Below are 16712 nucleotides of genomic sequence, written 5' to 3'. Positions count from 1 at the left end.
AGTCCCCTAGACTGAGGCTATTTTAAATCTCCTGACTACTTCTTTTTTAGCCCCTGGTTATATATGTTTTTCATCTTATCCCCGCACTACCGTCCAACTGCAGTAGAGCTTCTATTTTCCCCAGCACTCATGTCATGTGTGGGCAGGTGTAAGACACAGTGAAAGCTCCTAGTTATATTGGTTGGCCCAGGTTAACAACCCCAATCAAGGATCTCGCAGTCAACAAGATCCACCTGGTTCCAATCACTACAATGCCTGAAGAGCATGAAGAGAGAAAGAAAGGAGACCTTGCATGTACATTGTGGTTTTCATTACTTCATTGCTTTTCACAGCTAAATAGATATTTGCTATTCTAATTGTCAGGCCTAGAGTTTTAGCTTGTGGACCATATGCAAATGTCACCAGTCCACTTCTTACCCAGGCTAGAAGGGGATACAGATCGTTTTCTGGCGAGGGAAGATTTGGAAATGCTTGTATGTACTGGTTTGAAGGTAAATGGTAATGGAAGTAGTTTGCAAGTGTTAAAACAGAACTCAGATTTAAATATTCCTGAGGATCTCAAGAACTCTTCAATCACTGCTAAGAGAATCCTAGCTAATTTTGATCCTGCCTTACCTGTTAGGTAAAGATTAATGTGTAAGGAGAGACAGACCCAGGATCAGAGTGGAGAAACCTCAATGACACCAGTAAGAGAGAGGGAAAGAGAGAGGGGGGGGGGCACATTAGAATAAGAGAAACACACAGGATGCAAAAAGAGAGAAAAAGCGACCATCAGGGACCCTACAGGCCCAGAGCTCAGAGTTTGAAACATGACATCAGGAATTAAAAGTGTCAACACAAGGGGGAATTTGATTGGCCAACAGCTTACTGTGGCGACAATGAACGTTTCCTGCTTTTACGAAGGTTGATTGATGGCAAGAACCCTCTCTGATTCCACACCACACCACAAGTAAGCAACACTGCACACACCTCGGATGGTGGGGTTGGGATGGAGTGATTAGGTGAAACAACACATATCTATGTTAGTCACTGGCCATGCAGCAGAGTCGTCTTTTGAATCATCTCAGTTATTCCTGCCATTGGACAAACACCTCACTCTGCCACTACCTTATGGTAGTCATGTTGAAATAAACACATAAGCATCTTCTATCCCCTCAAAGTGAAAAATTGGGATCTGGAACATCAGGACCCCTCATGGATAACCCCAGCAGAGACAGACCTGAATATCAAACCACTATAATAACCTGGTACTCCAACAGTATAATATTGAGATCGCTGCCCTGACTGATGCATTCAGGCAGGAGAAGATCAGCTCAAAGAACAAGGTGGTGGATGCACCTTTTTTCTAGAAAAGTAAGACAAAAGAAGAATGACATACTCTTTGATGGTTTCAATAGTCCCTCTCTTCAGCTCACCCTAGCTGAAATAGTACATCAATATATATGCCCCAACCCTGGAAGCAAAGCATGAGTCTAAAGAGTAGCTCTACTTCAGCCTTGAATACTGTCCCATGTCTTAAAGGGAGACATGCTGATTGTCTTTGGTCAGTTCAAAGCCAGAATTGGGAAAGCTTCGAACATTTTGAAAGGTGTGACTGGCAAGCAAGTTGTTGGAAAGGCATTGCCAATGGAATCTCACCTTGATAATATGCAGGAGCATGTCCTGGTCACAACGTAAACCCTATTTAAACAGAATGACAAGTACAATACTACATGGCTAAACCTACTATTTGCTACAGAGAAGGTTGTTGTGAAAATCCTTCACAATTACTTCCTCCCAGAAACTGAAGAGGTTGACTCAGAGTCTGAATGTGGATTTTGTCCATCAAAGGTCATGCCTTCAGTCCTGGAAGAAATGAAGATGGGTCAACAAAGTGCACAGTGGGTAAGATTGAATTCTGGGATATTTGGCTCCATTGCCAGAATTGGCAATTTTTAATGGCATGGGGAAACATGTTGGCTCTGAGTCCACTTGCAGCAGATCAAACATTACTATCCACATTGCAGGCCCCCTGCAGTTTTGATGGAGTTGGATAATTTTCTGAGGAAGATATAATTTGTACCAGCACAGAGGGATTGCTAAGCATAAGAGAACCATGGTCTAGAACCTACTGTTAAGCAAGCTCAATAGGTGTTCCCTATTTTTCGTGTCATATTGAAATGCTACAGGGGTTTGTTCTTAAGAGGTGATTGTTAAAATGGCAAACATTGCATACATGGAAATTCTTTGGATGCATCAGAGTACATTATCCACTTGATGAAGTGCTGTTCTGCATTAAATGATATCGATATTCAGATGGGGGTATATCAATTGTCACTTGTGATTTACTGTTTTCATAAATTCATGGCACACGCATCCATTTCCATATTTCTTGAGCAAATGATTGAGCTCTTTCAATGACATGAAAGTCTTTATCATATTCATCTCTGTGTGTTTTATTGACACAGATGTACAATAGAGTTCTGTTATGAATACTTAGCTGAGTCCAAGGCTTCATAAAAAGATTTAGCTCAGCAGAGGTTATTGATGCAGCTGGTAAGGTGACTGCAAGTTTGTTTAGCTTGACATTTTTATGAGCAATTAATAAACTGATTGTTTTCAAAAATTGTATTTATTTTGCCAGATTACTGACTACCTTAAAGGCTTTTAAATTGATTTCCGAATAATTTGATTTATGCTGACAGTTTTATGTCTACCTAATGTGAACTTTTGGAAAGTGATGTTAAATTACTTTATTCATTATTCTTTTTGATAATTTCATGAACATACCAAAGACTCCCCAGTGTTATTACAGGATTTAGGGATTCTGTACATAGTGGATACTTGGTAAATGGGTAAATGAGAGTGAAAAGGAGGGTTGATAATTGAGCATGGAGAGTTGATGAGTTAAGGAGAGGGTTTGGAGGCAGGAGAGAGTTGAAAGGGGGCATGACAATGAGGGGTAATATGTCTCTCACACATCTCCAGAACTGACAAATATTCCAGTGGATAGAGATTGGTCTTTTAGCTTGGCTAGTTCAATATTCACCCACCTCCCCCTCTCTGTCATGTTGGCCTGTTTCCACAGAAAACAATCTGAACTGCATTCTGCCCTCATCAACCCAGCTTAACAATAGCATGGGCAAGAACTACTGGGTTGGAGGCCAGATCTCAATGTCACTAGAAGGACTAAGTTGTGCTCTCACCCCATTCTTTGGAAAAAAATGTTATTAAATACTTAAGCACATGTGCTTGTCATAGCATAAAATTTGCAAATGTGATCATCAGTTGTATGGTACAATTGTACAAACAAAAATGCAAATCCTAGGAAAGGAGTCATTACACTGAAATATTCAAGATAGTCAAGGAAGAGACAGAAACGTTTTCAGTTTGAGAAGTCTAGGATTGTGAGGCATAGACTATGTATTCGAGCCAAATCTGCCAGGAGTGAAATTGATGAACATTTCCACACAAAAAGGGTGGTGGACATTTGCCACTCTCTTCCAGAAATAGCAACTGATTCAAGAGCAATTATTATGTTCAAATAGAAGACTGATCGATTTTTCTTAACCACGGTATGGTGGCACAGTGGTTAGCACTGCTGCCTCACAGTGTCAGAGACCTGGGTTCAACTCCTGCCTCCACACTGTCTGTGTGGAGTTTACATACACTCCCCATGTCTGCGTGGTTTCCATCGGGTGCTCCGGTTTTCTCCCACAGTCCAAAGTTGAGCAAGTCAGGTGAATTGGCCATGCTAAGTTGCTCGTAGTGTCAGGTGAAGGGGTAAATATAGGGGAATGGGTCTGGGTGGGTTGCTCTTCGGAGGGTCGGTGTGGACTTGTTGGGCCGAAGGGTCTGTTTCCACACCGTAAGTAATCTAATCTAGTCTAAAGTTAATAGGGCAAGGTGAATATTTGGAATTTCTCAGGTTAACCATGATTTTACTGAAGGTAGGAAAAGGCTCAACAGTCTAAACTCCTGTTCTCATTCTTCCATGTCACTAAAATATTATCTTCAATTTCCTGGATGGTGCCTTATCAATTTGCCGACAAAGGAAATAATATTTGATCATTTTTCATCTCAGAAATTTGAGAATCTCAATGGACCCCTTCCCAATGTTCTTTGTGACAATGAAAAGAAACCAATAGATTTTGACAGAAAAATGTGCTGAGAAAAATGCAAGTTGACTTTTTTTGGGGGCAAAAAGCCCTTTTTCAATCAAATAAAACATATCCCTTATAAATCCATAGCGCTGAGTTTTTTTTCCAATGTGCCTTTAGTTTTATACTGTCAAATACACTTGACAAATTATAGCAGAGTTTTAATTTCCTATTTCATCCATTTCCCTTTTACTGAGAATCATAAGCAAAAATTTCCATTTCAAAAATATCTTTGGAAAGAGCATAACAATTTTTGTAAAATCTCGAATTAGATTTTGTAAATTATTTCCCAGATGACTTGAATATTCTAAGATGGATTATCACCTGTGCCTGTTATTTCTATTTTTCTTATTTGCTTTTTAAATCTCCTCTTGTTGCTGTTCCTTATCTTCTCTGGATGTTTTATGTTCGCCAATTAAAAACTGAGACAAGGAATTAAGTCACCGTTTTCTCACAGGATGGCTTTCTTCATTTATAAGTTCTCCCAACCTGTTAAGTGGACTTTTATTTACTTTCTTAATAAAGTCTCTGTTCCTTTTTATATTACCTGTTCATAATTATATTTCCACTTGGCTTTTGAAAAATTGAAAAGAAAGAACTTATATTTACATAGCATCCTTCACACCATGTGTTCAGTCACCAGTGAAATGCCTCCTATCTGTATTGACTGTTAAAGTAGTTACAGAAATATCCTACAAACACCAAGTTAAATTAATTTCCAATTAGTGCATATTGGAGATAATAGGTGTTGGGCATGACAATGGCAGAGCTCAACACTTCTTCAAATACTACCATAGAAAATGTTATGTTTACCTGTTCAGATAGACATCTTGAAAACACAGATTAACATCTCTTCCTTTCCCCAACAGTACTTCATATTTAAAATGTTTGTCATAGTTCTTTTATCGATTTACTTTTCATAGCACGCTTCCACAGCTGGGTTAAAAGAAATCCAAAATCCATTGCAACCAACAGGCAATTAAAGCTTGAGGCATCAGAATATTGCAAAAGGATAAGGCTATATGAAATTCAACCTTTTACTTGAAAGTGAGTATTTTCCTTTACCTTAGTTAAATCCTGTCAATTATTGCAATTGAATTTGTGCTTCACAGTTGGCTTTGCATCTCTTTTCATTGGTCAATGTAATTTAAGATCAGTCACTGTATTTCTAAAAGATTAAATCTTACTATCGTGAAATAAAACGTTGAATTTGTTTGATTCCAAATGGCAAAATGACTTGCTCAATGTGGACACTCTGTATAGTGTTTACCGACAGCCAGTCCATTTTGATGGTAATTACTTCTCTTTGAGAGTCCACTGAGACTCTGCTTCCAGACTGTCAAAAGTAAATAGATGTAGAGCCTTAAATATACTAAGGTAATAGTATACGTAATAAAGATAACATCATTAGACCATCATTTTCTTACCAAACAATGTATCATTTCAAACAGTGGTTTATTTGAAGAATACACTCTTTACAAGCAAAAATAAATCACCTTCTTGATAAAAGAATGTTTTATCTAGTTATACATTTCCATTTATTTTCTCTTTCTTTATGTCTCTGCGTCTCTGTCCATTTATTTAACTCAGAAATGTTTCCTTTGGACACCTATGTTTTGAATAACCCGGAGCAAGTGAGTGCTTTACAAAAGCAAGCTGTGAGTGTGATAATGTCAAGATATTTCTCTATTGATGATTTCAGGGGCATGATATTTTGTATTGGACTATTGGCCTCAGGCTCACTATTCACAAGAAGAAAAAATAAATAATGTAGTTATCTCTGATAAATTTCACTCCTTTGATCTTGTTCTCTTTTTGTGCTGATTTATACAGCAGCAAACGCTGAGCCCCCTGTCGTATCACTGATGAATTGGCAATTCTTGTCCTCTCGAATCTGGGGTTTGTCTTCATAAGAGCCACATTCTTGTGATGGTGAGTAGTTTGTGGAGACAATGAACTATGAAGGAACAATCTCATTTTTGAACTGTATCAAGTAAATATGGGCAGTCTCTGGACAAAGGATCTGTCTGTAATTTTTATTGGCAACCTTGAAAGAATGTACAAGGTTATTCTGTAAGAGGTGAAAATGCATTTTCTTTCAATTTACTTGTGTGTGATAACCTTTTGCCTTCATTGATATTCTGTTTGTTTGAGATTCTGACTTTCTTTGGTTTTAAAAGATTCTGCTGTGCTTAACGCAAAAGAGTTTACTGGAAAGTTCTGTGAGTTGGCTCTGACTTGACAACCCTATTAATTAGCATATTTGAAAGTGATGTTCAGTCCCTATCAATATCTGTTCACATAACGGTTATTTCGGCTGAAAAATGCTGGTGCTGAAAGAAGACATTGTCAGCAATGATCTTACAAAATCCAGCACCTGCCATTTTGTCGGGGTTCTGCGGGAGGTTAATGTCAAATGAAATTCTCATAGCAGCTGTGGTCAAAAATGAATCACTTTCATCTTGCCATTTATTTTTCTTTTAGACTCACATTCAAAGTGCTCTGCATATTTCCACATTGCCGGAAAACATTACAAATCATGTCTGCCCTTGATGGGATAACAAGAGCTCTCAAATGGTATGCCCCTGTAATTGTGGTGCATATGCTATTGTCACATGACATCCTGTCTGCTTTGCTCCATTTTAAAAAACTGTTGCATTGCGCCATCTAGTTGTTGTCGCACATCAGCTGAATTCTGCTGAGCATATTAAAGCTGCTAGGAACAAAAAAAATTGGAAATTCAAGTATCTTTTAAAATGTTTATTGGTCTCTTGTAGGGATCATGGCAATATCTTTTAATCATTGCTTATTGATTACATTCCAGATGAAGTACTTATCCGTAACTGGGCATTCTCTTTAAGCAACAGATTCAAAACAAAGGAACAGGAATGGACTGTGAAATTTTGTACCAAATCATAAAGACCTGGGTAAAGGATATTCTTCATCAGCATTAATAATTCCCAAAATATGGACTGGACTAATAGACCCAAAAGACTAAATGAACCAAACCACGAATCATTCTGACCCAAAGGCTAATGTTTCCGCACAAAATAATCATTTATCCATGTTTTAAGAATGGACCCTGGAGGCTAAATTCCAAATCTGAAACAATTCCTTGAATAAACAATTAAAGACATTTAACATTTAATTTGTGTATGCTTTATTCTCAGAATGACATGTTTATTTACTGCTTTCACTATAGAATACATCATGTAAGGTGATTTAAAAATGAGGGAAAGCAATCATTTGGAGAAAGTTATCAGAAGTTAATTGAGTTTTGTTGAAGAGGTATTCGGCATAGTAAAATAAGGTAGATGAGCACAAGGAGTTCAGGAGGAACTTTTATAGATTAGGGCTGAGGCAACTGCAACATCCTCCACTAATAGAGTTAAGAAGTAGAGGTGATGCAAGGGGAACCAGGTTGATGAACATGAGAGGGGATGTAAGATTCCAAATGTTGGTTGAAGAACTAAGGTGAAGTAAGGGTGGGAAATGATTTGTCATAAATTACAGCGTTTTTGAGCTTGTTGTAATGGGGGACAAAAAGTTACAGAGAATGAGGGTAAATAGTGCTGAGTGTAAAGAGTGGAGCTTTGGACAATTTGGAATTTATAGGGCATTGAGTTTGGGAAACAGGCAAGGGGATTAGAGAGTAATTTTAGTAAGAGTACCAATGAGCTTTTAGCAGGAAATAGATAATATTGAAAAAGTGAGCAGTCTCGCATATTGAAGTCACGTTAATTGGCAGAACTAATCCAAAGAGTTTCAGATTTTCTGTAAGCTGTAGAGGTAGAATTAATAGAGGGAAGCCATAATGTAGTGGTACGCAAATGGCTTTGTAGCCATATCTGCTGCGACAAGTTCTCAGCATTTAATTCTTTTGCTGACCAGGGAACAAAGAGAAATATCTGAGAAGATTTTCTTGTAGATTAAGGGCACTCCTATCTCAGCCTTTCCACTTGTGAGCACTGGTCAAATGGAAGTCTAAGGCCAGAATTCAGCTGAGTATTGTGGCTAGACATTTTGGATATGAGCAGGATACACAAAGGGATATTGTCGTGCTTCCTGTTATTGTGGTTATAATTCGTGTAGTTCTTATTTTTCCTTTTAGCAATTTTATAATTCAAGAATGGTTTGGGAGTAGTACCGATATAAACAGATGGGCAACTGTGCCATCTGAATTGCTCATAAACCACATTTCAGGACAGACCTCCATTCAGGAAGCTTGAGATTCCTTCAAAAACAGGCAGGAGGCTTAATTATCTGAAGCAGAGGATGGGATTTTCTACTTTCATCTTTGAAGCACGAAGAGAATGTATTTAAGGTCAAGAGGACCAACGCATTGCCAACAGTGGGTAACCTTGCCAGATCAAGTGTCAACCATGCCACCTGGCAGTCTCTCTGACCTATCTGAGTTTCATGGCCAAGAATGTACTGTCCTGCCTAAAGCTGCTGGCTAAATAAGAGGCAAGCAGCCGATGGATGATCTAGTGACTTGGTAATGAGCAGTGACAAGGTAAAACTTTTCTGGAGGGATCAGAGAGTGGAGGCCATCTCTCCTAACTCCATCCATCCCTCGAATTTTCCCCAATGAGGTAAATAGATACCCAACACCACTCTGATAAAACAGGCCGCCTACCATGCTTACCCTGACATGAAGGCAATCACATTTCTCACAAGTAATGAACAGATGACAGGTTGAGCCCCTTAAGTTGTTGTTAACTAATGGGCTAAGGGTCTTTATTGCTGATATGTCACTGACCATGGAGCATCCTGCTCAAATGCTAATTGCTGTAGTGGCAGCAGGGGTGCAGTTATCTCTCTGGTGCCAACACACCCAACTATTTGATATTAGCATCACCTACCCCACCACTTCTAAATTTTGATTCTAAAGTTGTGGCCAAATATGACAATACCTCTTCAAATGTTCCATTAAGACAGAAGGCAGCATAAACAAAAATAATGCTCTCTTTTAAATGAAAGGCACTAAAAGAGCAGAGGACAATGCTGCACTATTCTCTGTTTAGTTTAATCATGCATATTGTTAGATCCCAGTGCTTGAAAGCAATTGAAGCCTTTGCAAACGTTTTTAATCTGGTTTCTCCAGAACCATGGAATGACAGAAAGGCTGCAGCACAAAACCAGACCTTTTGGCCCATGAAATCTGTTTTAGCTGGCTGCAAGAACAATTCAGGTAGTTATACTCATTCACATTTTTTCTTGCAATGCTTCAGTTTTTATTAATACCTTCACATGCTTATCCAATTCCCTTTGCAAGCTGTGATGGTGTCAACCTCCACCACATGCACAGACAATGCATTCCAGACCCTAATCACTTACTGCCTCCTACTAAATGCAAAATTCTCATTGTCATTTATGGTTCTACTTCCAATCACTTAGACTTGGTGTCCTCTTGTTCTTAATTGGAACAGTATCTCCATATTGATTCTGATCTTGAACACCCCAATCAGATCTCCCCTCAACTGTTCCCTTTCTGAGAATAGCCCAGACTGCTTCAATCAATCTTCATGACTGAAACCATTCTTATAAATCTTACCTGTATGTTTTTTCGAACTTCCTCAAATCCTTTGTAAATTGTGGCCTCATGAGTTGGACACAATATTTCAGTTGAGATTGAACTAATCGTTTTTCAAATCTTTCTTGTTTTATACTACCCTTCACAGATAGGCCACTGTTAAGTGTTGTTGCTAAATAATTCAGTCAAATTTCCATCTGACAATTGCATGTTGATTTTGTTGGAAAGTTTTTGTTTTATCTGCTGCATCTTTGGTGAAAGTGTTGTCTAATTGTATATTCAGGGAGTTAAAAGGTTGTGTTAAAAATGATGATTCCTCAGAATGATAATCATGCAACATGAATCGTGAAACTGAAAATTAATCTGTGTGCTAATGTTGGACTGCCATATGAAGTTCTTATCTTGAATAAATTCACTATACTTGTGACGGTGAAGTGCAATGGATCTGGACATGATGGAGTAAACATGACAGGCAGCAAGTTCACACAATTTATTATATATAATATATATACATATTTCCCTTTCCAATTTGGCATCAGAATCCTTTGAGAGTCACAGCGGAGTCAAACAAGATTCTGTTTTGGCTCTGACACTGTTTGACATAGCCTTCTCTTTGTTCTTGTCCTTTGCCTTTAGGTTATCTGTAGAGGATGACATGCCATACTTTTGGAAAGCTATTTAGCGTGCTTTGCCTGTGATCCAAGACAAATCTTAGTCAGAGATTTATTCCACACCTAGGATTGCAAACCTAGGGGCGTATTCACCAGAAAACGGTCAAACTTTCTCATCCTGGTCAAGAAAAAAGACAAAGGTAATGGTCCAGGATGTTTCCAATCTGCTACCCATCGGCATTGATAATATGATAGATCAAGAGTAGTGGACCATTCAGCCCATCGACTCTGCTCCAACTTTCAATGAGATCAGGACTTGAAATAAATCTACAGAGGCTGATATCCTGTCACCAAGTCACTCTTTATTTACACATAAACAGTCCTTGACTATAGCACTGCTGCATACAGAGACAGGCACCAGAGTATCAGTATCTATTACACGCAATCTTTTTATATCAGCCAGGGCTCTCTGATTGGATCAGATTAACAGCCCCAATCAAGGAACTCCTATTCTACAAGGTCCAGCTGGCTGACCTTGCTACAATCACTATACCTGAAGACCTGATATTCCTCAACTTCATTTTCCTGCTATTTCCCCTTTTATTTCCTTACTGATTAAAATCTGTCTATTTCAGCCTTGAATTTACTAGCCTCAACAGCCCTCTGTGGTTAAAAAGTAATTGACAGATGCTGGAGATTATTGATTACTTCACATATGTAGCCTTCACAATCTCTCAGTTAATGCTGAAAACAAAACACACTTCACAAAAACCACACGTGTATTTCCAATCTGAATAAGAGAGTGTGCAACTGTGGAAACCTGACCAAGAACACCAACTGGGAGTCTTACTCAGCCTGAATCCTCAATGCAGGCCTTTATAATAGTCAGTACCTGCATAACATGTGCTAAGCTGGAGATAAGAATGAACAGTCTTTACCTTCGCTGTCTCAGGCATATCTTTGTAATCTCTTAGCAGAACAAAGTCACCTACTAGAGGTCCTGAAACTAATTCTATCAATATGCACTAATTGCTAAGCAATAACATCTGCCCTAGCTGGCCGTGGTAATTAGATGGATGACGGTTATATGGTACAATGAATTGGCCATAGACATCCATACCTCATCTACAAGGACATTTGTAAGCAAGATTTGAAGATGACAGATTTGGACATTGACAATTAGAGGACATTCACTGACAGCCATGACCTCTGGTTGTTGACTGTTTGGAAGGGTATTAGAGGAGACTTAATCCAACTTCCTTCGGTAGTGTTAAAGTCCAGCCAATTCTTTAGGATAAAATGGAACATTATCTTCTCTCCACACTTTAAGAAGCAGATTTATGACTTTCATCTTTTGAAAATGTTTATTTTAAGTACATGATTTTATCATTGTTAAAGTGCATCTCCAAATCTGATCGATCACAAAATAAGCTCCATTTATTGTGCCTAACCCAAACTCAATCCTATTTTAATAATGAGAAAAACTGATAGTTCATAGTTTTGTTCGGAAGTTGAAAATACTATGTGGGTACATATTATTTAAAATTGTGCCAAATTTTGGTCCCAACATTACACTAACATTGAGCTGTTTGTACATGAGGAAAACAGCTCATGTATGTTCAGAAATTCAAAGTCTTGCAATCTTTAAAGTATTTCAGACAATTTAATTTGGCCCGTGTCACCAAAATGAATGTTACATTTAGTCATTTAATTTAATTTCAGTTATGCTCGTCATCAAGAAAATTATTCACTTGAAAATGGAAATAAACAACAGCATTGACAGCTTGGGTTTATGTTTTTATCCTAGCCTGTAGACTCCTCATCAACATACAATATCTGAGTGTTGTTTGATTGTATACTTCTTTTTGTCAAGCATCAACTGTTCTTACATTACATATAGCACAGGTTCCATGCTGGATAATGTGGCAATTATGGGTAGAAGGATACTGCCACTATTCTATTTTCCTGAATGACTGGATTTAAGGGTCTATTTAGTTTACAATGGTAAAGGGGCAACCTCGAGTGAATTTTAACAAGAAGAGACTCTTATCTTAACAAGACTTAATTTATTGTATTGTTGAAACTTTATTGCTGGAACAGCACAGCAGGTCAGGCAGCATCCAGGGAACAGGAGATTCGACGTTTCGGGCACAGGCCCTTCTTCAGGAATGAGCAGAGAGTGTTCAGCAGGAGAAGATAAAAGGTAGGGAGGAGGGACTTGGAGGAGGGGCGTTGGAAATGTGATAGGTGGAAAGAGGTCAAGGTGAGGGTGATAGGTCGGAGTAGGATGGAGGCGGAGAGGTCAAGAAGAAGACTGCAGGTCAGGAAGGCGGTGCCGGGCTGGAGGGATTCGGCTGAGACAAGGTGGGGGGAGGGGGGATGAAGAAACTGGTGAAGTCCAAGTTCATCCCCTGTGGTTGGAGGGTTCCCAGTCGGAAGATAAGACGCTCCTCCTCCGACCGTCGCGTTGTTGTGGTTTGGCGGTGGATGAGTCCAATGACCTGCATATCCCCGGTGGAGTGGGAGGGGGAGTTGAAATGCTGTGCTACAGGGTGGTTGGGTTGGTTCGTCCGGGTGGCCCAGAGGTGCTCTCTGAATCGCTCCGCAAGTAGGCGGCCTGTCTCCCCAATATAGAGGAGGCCACACCGGCTGCAGCGGATGCAGTAGATGATGTGGGTGGAGGTGCAGGTGAATCTGTGGCGGATATGGAAGTTTCCTTTGGGGCCTTGGAGAGAAGTGAGGGGGGAGGTGTGGGCGCAAGTGTTGCACCTCCTGCGGTTGCAAGGGAAGGTGCCGGGAGTGGAGGTTGGGTCGGTGGGGGGTGTGGATCTGACAAGGGAGTCGCGGAGGGAGTGGTCTCTACGGAAAGCTGATAGGGGAGGGGAGGGAAATATATCCTTGGTGCTGGGGTCTGTTTGGAGGTGGCGGAAGTGACGGCGGATGATGCGCTGTACATGGAGATTGGTGGGGTGGTAGGTGAGGACCAGTGGGGTTCTGTCCTGGTGGCGGTTGGAGGGACGGGGCTCAAGGGCGGAGGAGCGGGAAGTGGAGGAGATGCGGTGGAGGGCACCGTCGACAACGTCGGGGGGGAAATTGCGGTCCTTGAAGAAGGAGGCCATCTGTGTTGTACGTATTTTGAACTGGTCCTCCTGGGAGCAGATGCGGCGGAGACAAAGGAATTGGGAGAATGGGATGGCGTTTTTACAGGGGGCAGGATGGGAGGAGGTGTAGTCCAGGTAGCTGTGGGAGTCGGTTGGTTTGTAGTAGATGTCCGTGTTGATTCGGTCGCCTGAGATAGAAACAGAAAGGTCTAGGAAGGGGAGGGAGGAGTCCGAGACTGTCCAGGTGAATTTGAGGTCGGGGTGGAAGGTGTTAGTGTAGTGGATGAACTGTTCAACCTCCTTGTGGGAGCACGAGGTAGCGCCGATACAGTCATCAATGTAGCGAAGGAAAAGATGGGGGGTGGGGCCAGTGTAGTTGCGGAAGATGGATTGTTCCACATACCCTACGAAGAGGCAGGCATAGCTGGGGCCCATGCGGGTGCCCATGGCTACTCCTTTTGTTTGGAGAAAGTGGGAGGATTGGAAAGAATGCTTTGGTTTGGAGGCTGTTGACCATGATTCTGCTATTGACTGTGATTCTGATATTGATCTTGTATTGTCAGCATAAAAGCAAATTACTGCGGTTGCTGGAATCTGAAACCAAAAGATAAAATGCTGGAAAATCTCAGCAGGTCTGGCAGCATCTGTAAGGAGAGAAAAGAGCTGATGTTTCGAGTCTAACTGACAAAGGACCGTTCTTTTTTAGGTTCATCCAAATCAGTTGTCAGTGTTCAATCTTTCCACAATGACACAAGGTTATCTGATTCCTCTATAAACTCCCTCAGCTGAATGGACAATATAGAATCATTGCTGTCCATTGTTCTTGAAGTTTTTACCATTTCTGATAAGGTCCCTTATTCATATTTGTTATCTTAAGGCCCTATGTCACCTTGCAACTATGTGTAAGGTGACATATTTCATAGCTGTCTCAGTAACACTGCTCCTTCTTACAATTATCATTATAATCTTCGTGCACTTAACAGTGGAGTCAACCTTCTCAATAGATAAGGAGTTGAGTCTTCAGTTTTCCATCCATCAGTAATTCTGATGGTGATAAGCAACACTGTAGTTGGGTGGAGCAGCTGTTTAACAAGGTTGTATAAATGTTAACAATTTACTTCAAAAGGAATTTAACCATCTGGATGCTCTGATTCCAAATTTGTCTGGTGGGTATCTCAGTGAGTTCATTACACATTCAAATCCAGACCTAGCTAGAAACTGACTGAAAGGATTTGTGTACAGTGAATATTTCATGCAAGGCATTGACAACTGCCTCTGTGGTGGTAGCATGTAACCTTTTCACCTTAGTCCACTGAGAAATTTAGTCAACAGCAACAAGATAAGACTATCCGTCAAACATAAATAGGTCTGTTCCCACTTAGGATATGTCTGTGATTCTTCCTCATGCCCCCTTTCAATCTGAATAACTTTCTCCAAAGTCAAATATTATTTGACTGAAAGGAATCTGATGAGTCATCCATAATTCCAACAACAATTTTATATTTCATGAATTCTGATTTAAAGTCTCCATATTTACTGTTTTCCATTAAATCACAGAAAGTGTTATCATAGAGCTATAGAGGTCTGCAGCACAGAAAAGGGCCTTTCGGACCAGAAGGTCTGTGCCAATCAAAAACAATCTGTACCACCCTTACATCAGGGGAATTCCAGATTCCCAATGCCCTCTGAGTTAAAAAAAAGAATTTGTCACATTCCCCACAAATCCCCTGACCTTTACTTTAAATCAATGTCCCTTGGTCATTCATCCCTGCACCAAGGGGAAACATTCCTTCCTGTCTACCCTGTTTATTTCATATACCGCAATCAACATCCCCACTTGTCTCCTCTGCTCCTAGGAAACAACCTCAGTCTATCCAATTTCTTTTTATAACTAAAACTCTCCAAACCAGACAACATCCTAGTAAATCTCCTCTGCATCCTTGCCAGTACAATCACATCCTTTCTATAATGTGGATTCCAGAATTATGAACAATACTCTAGCTGTGGCCTAACCAACTTTTTATATGCTACCATTTCACATGCTCCACTGGATGCTGAACTCCTCTGTTAAATCTTGTTCTTTCGGTATTTATTATATTTTGAGTAAATGTCAGAAGCTTATAGAACTTCTAAGGTATCCAGACCTTCTTTCATGTTTTGGTAATTTATAACATTACCATCGACAGGTCCTATTGAATACAATATTGGATTTACTTACTCACATTATATTTGCATTTGAAGCAATTCTGTATCTTAAGAACTACTTTCTTCAAAATATCCAATCCTGTGTTCTACTTGGTCCATCTCTGATATTAAATCTTGCAGACTATATTATTTCTCCCACTAGGTCTTCCTAACTTTAGAACATAGAACATTACGGTGCAGTACAGGCTCTTTGGCTCTCAATGTTATGCCGCCCTGAGAAACCAATCTGAAGCCCATCTAACTTACACTATTCCATTCTTGTCCATATGCCTATCCAATGACCATTTAAATGCCCGTAAAGTTGGCGAGTCTACAGCTGTTGCAGGCAGTGTGTTCCACGCCCCCACTACACTCTGAGTAAATATAACCTTGTTTTTCTACAATCAGTAATCCTCTTACAGATTATGCTTCCTGTTGGAACCTGTGACTGCCAGATGTGACTAGTCTTTATCTTCTTTCTGCCTGCACTGTTTTTTTCTGTGTTTTTAAGCCCTTTCCTTACTAGGTTTGAGAAAATCCTTCAGCATAGAATTCCATTTCTCCCTTGATGATCTTTCTATGAGTTCCCACTGTTTGCTCAAACACATGCAGCTGCTGACTATCTGCATGACCAGATCTTAAGATGGTAAATTCTTAATAACTGTAAAATCGTTTGGTCTTCTGTGTCTAATGATGTTTTTTTCACTTCTTTGCCATGTGATTATGAAACAACAATGTCCACCAGTGATCACCATGTGGTACTTGTGGGTAGAAAGATGTTGTGACCATTCTTCTTTCCTGTGTCTACGGTTCTATTTGGTTCAAAGTAGCAGAGGTACAACCGTGATTGAGTGTTAAAAAGAGGCTCGTGTTAAGACGTAATTTATTACATGGTAATATGTGGTTATAAATTACATGAGAAGCTAGACATTTAAACCATTCAGAGATACAGAACACACAACTGTTCCACATGAAATCAGGAGCTTTTGTCCCCAATCCAATACCGCCTAACATCATCTGTTTGAATGGAGTTGAAGCTAGTGTGCTTCCAATTAAATCTGTTGGACTATTACCTGGTGTTATGTGATTTTTAACTTTGTACACCCCAGTCCAACACCAGCATCTCCAAATCTGACAAAAC

The 16712-nt window shown here is 39.9% G+C and overlaps 1 long non-coding RNA gene across 1 annotated transcript; it reads left to right on the top strand.

The window, feature by feature from the left end:
* Positions 1 to 6026: 6026 nt before the first annotated feature.
* On the top strand, positions 6027 to 7280 carry LOC122562477 (uncharacterized). Its single transcript, XR_006315322.2, has 3 exons — positions 6027 to 6071; positions 6624 to 6716; positions 6964 to 7280. It is a non-coding gene; the product is annotated as an uncharacterized LOC122562477 (long non-coding RNA).
* Positions 7281 to 16712: the final 9432 nt, after the last annotated feature.

Source organism: Chiloscyllium plagiosum, unplaced genomic scaffold (assembly GCF_037043375.1).
Source record: "Chiloscyllium plagiosum isolate Xiang-an unplaced genomic scaffold, Cpla_swu_hap1 HiC_scaffold_24, whole genome shotgun sequence".
Lineage (NCBI taxonomy): Eukaryota > Metazoa > Chordata > Chondrichthyes > Orectolobiformes > Hemiscylliidae > Chiloscyllium > Chiloscyllium plagiosum.
The sequence above is the reverse complement of the archived record's forward strand: the minus strand, read 5'-3'. Positions and strand labels throughout refer to the sequence as shown.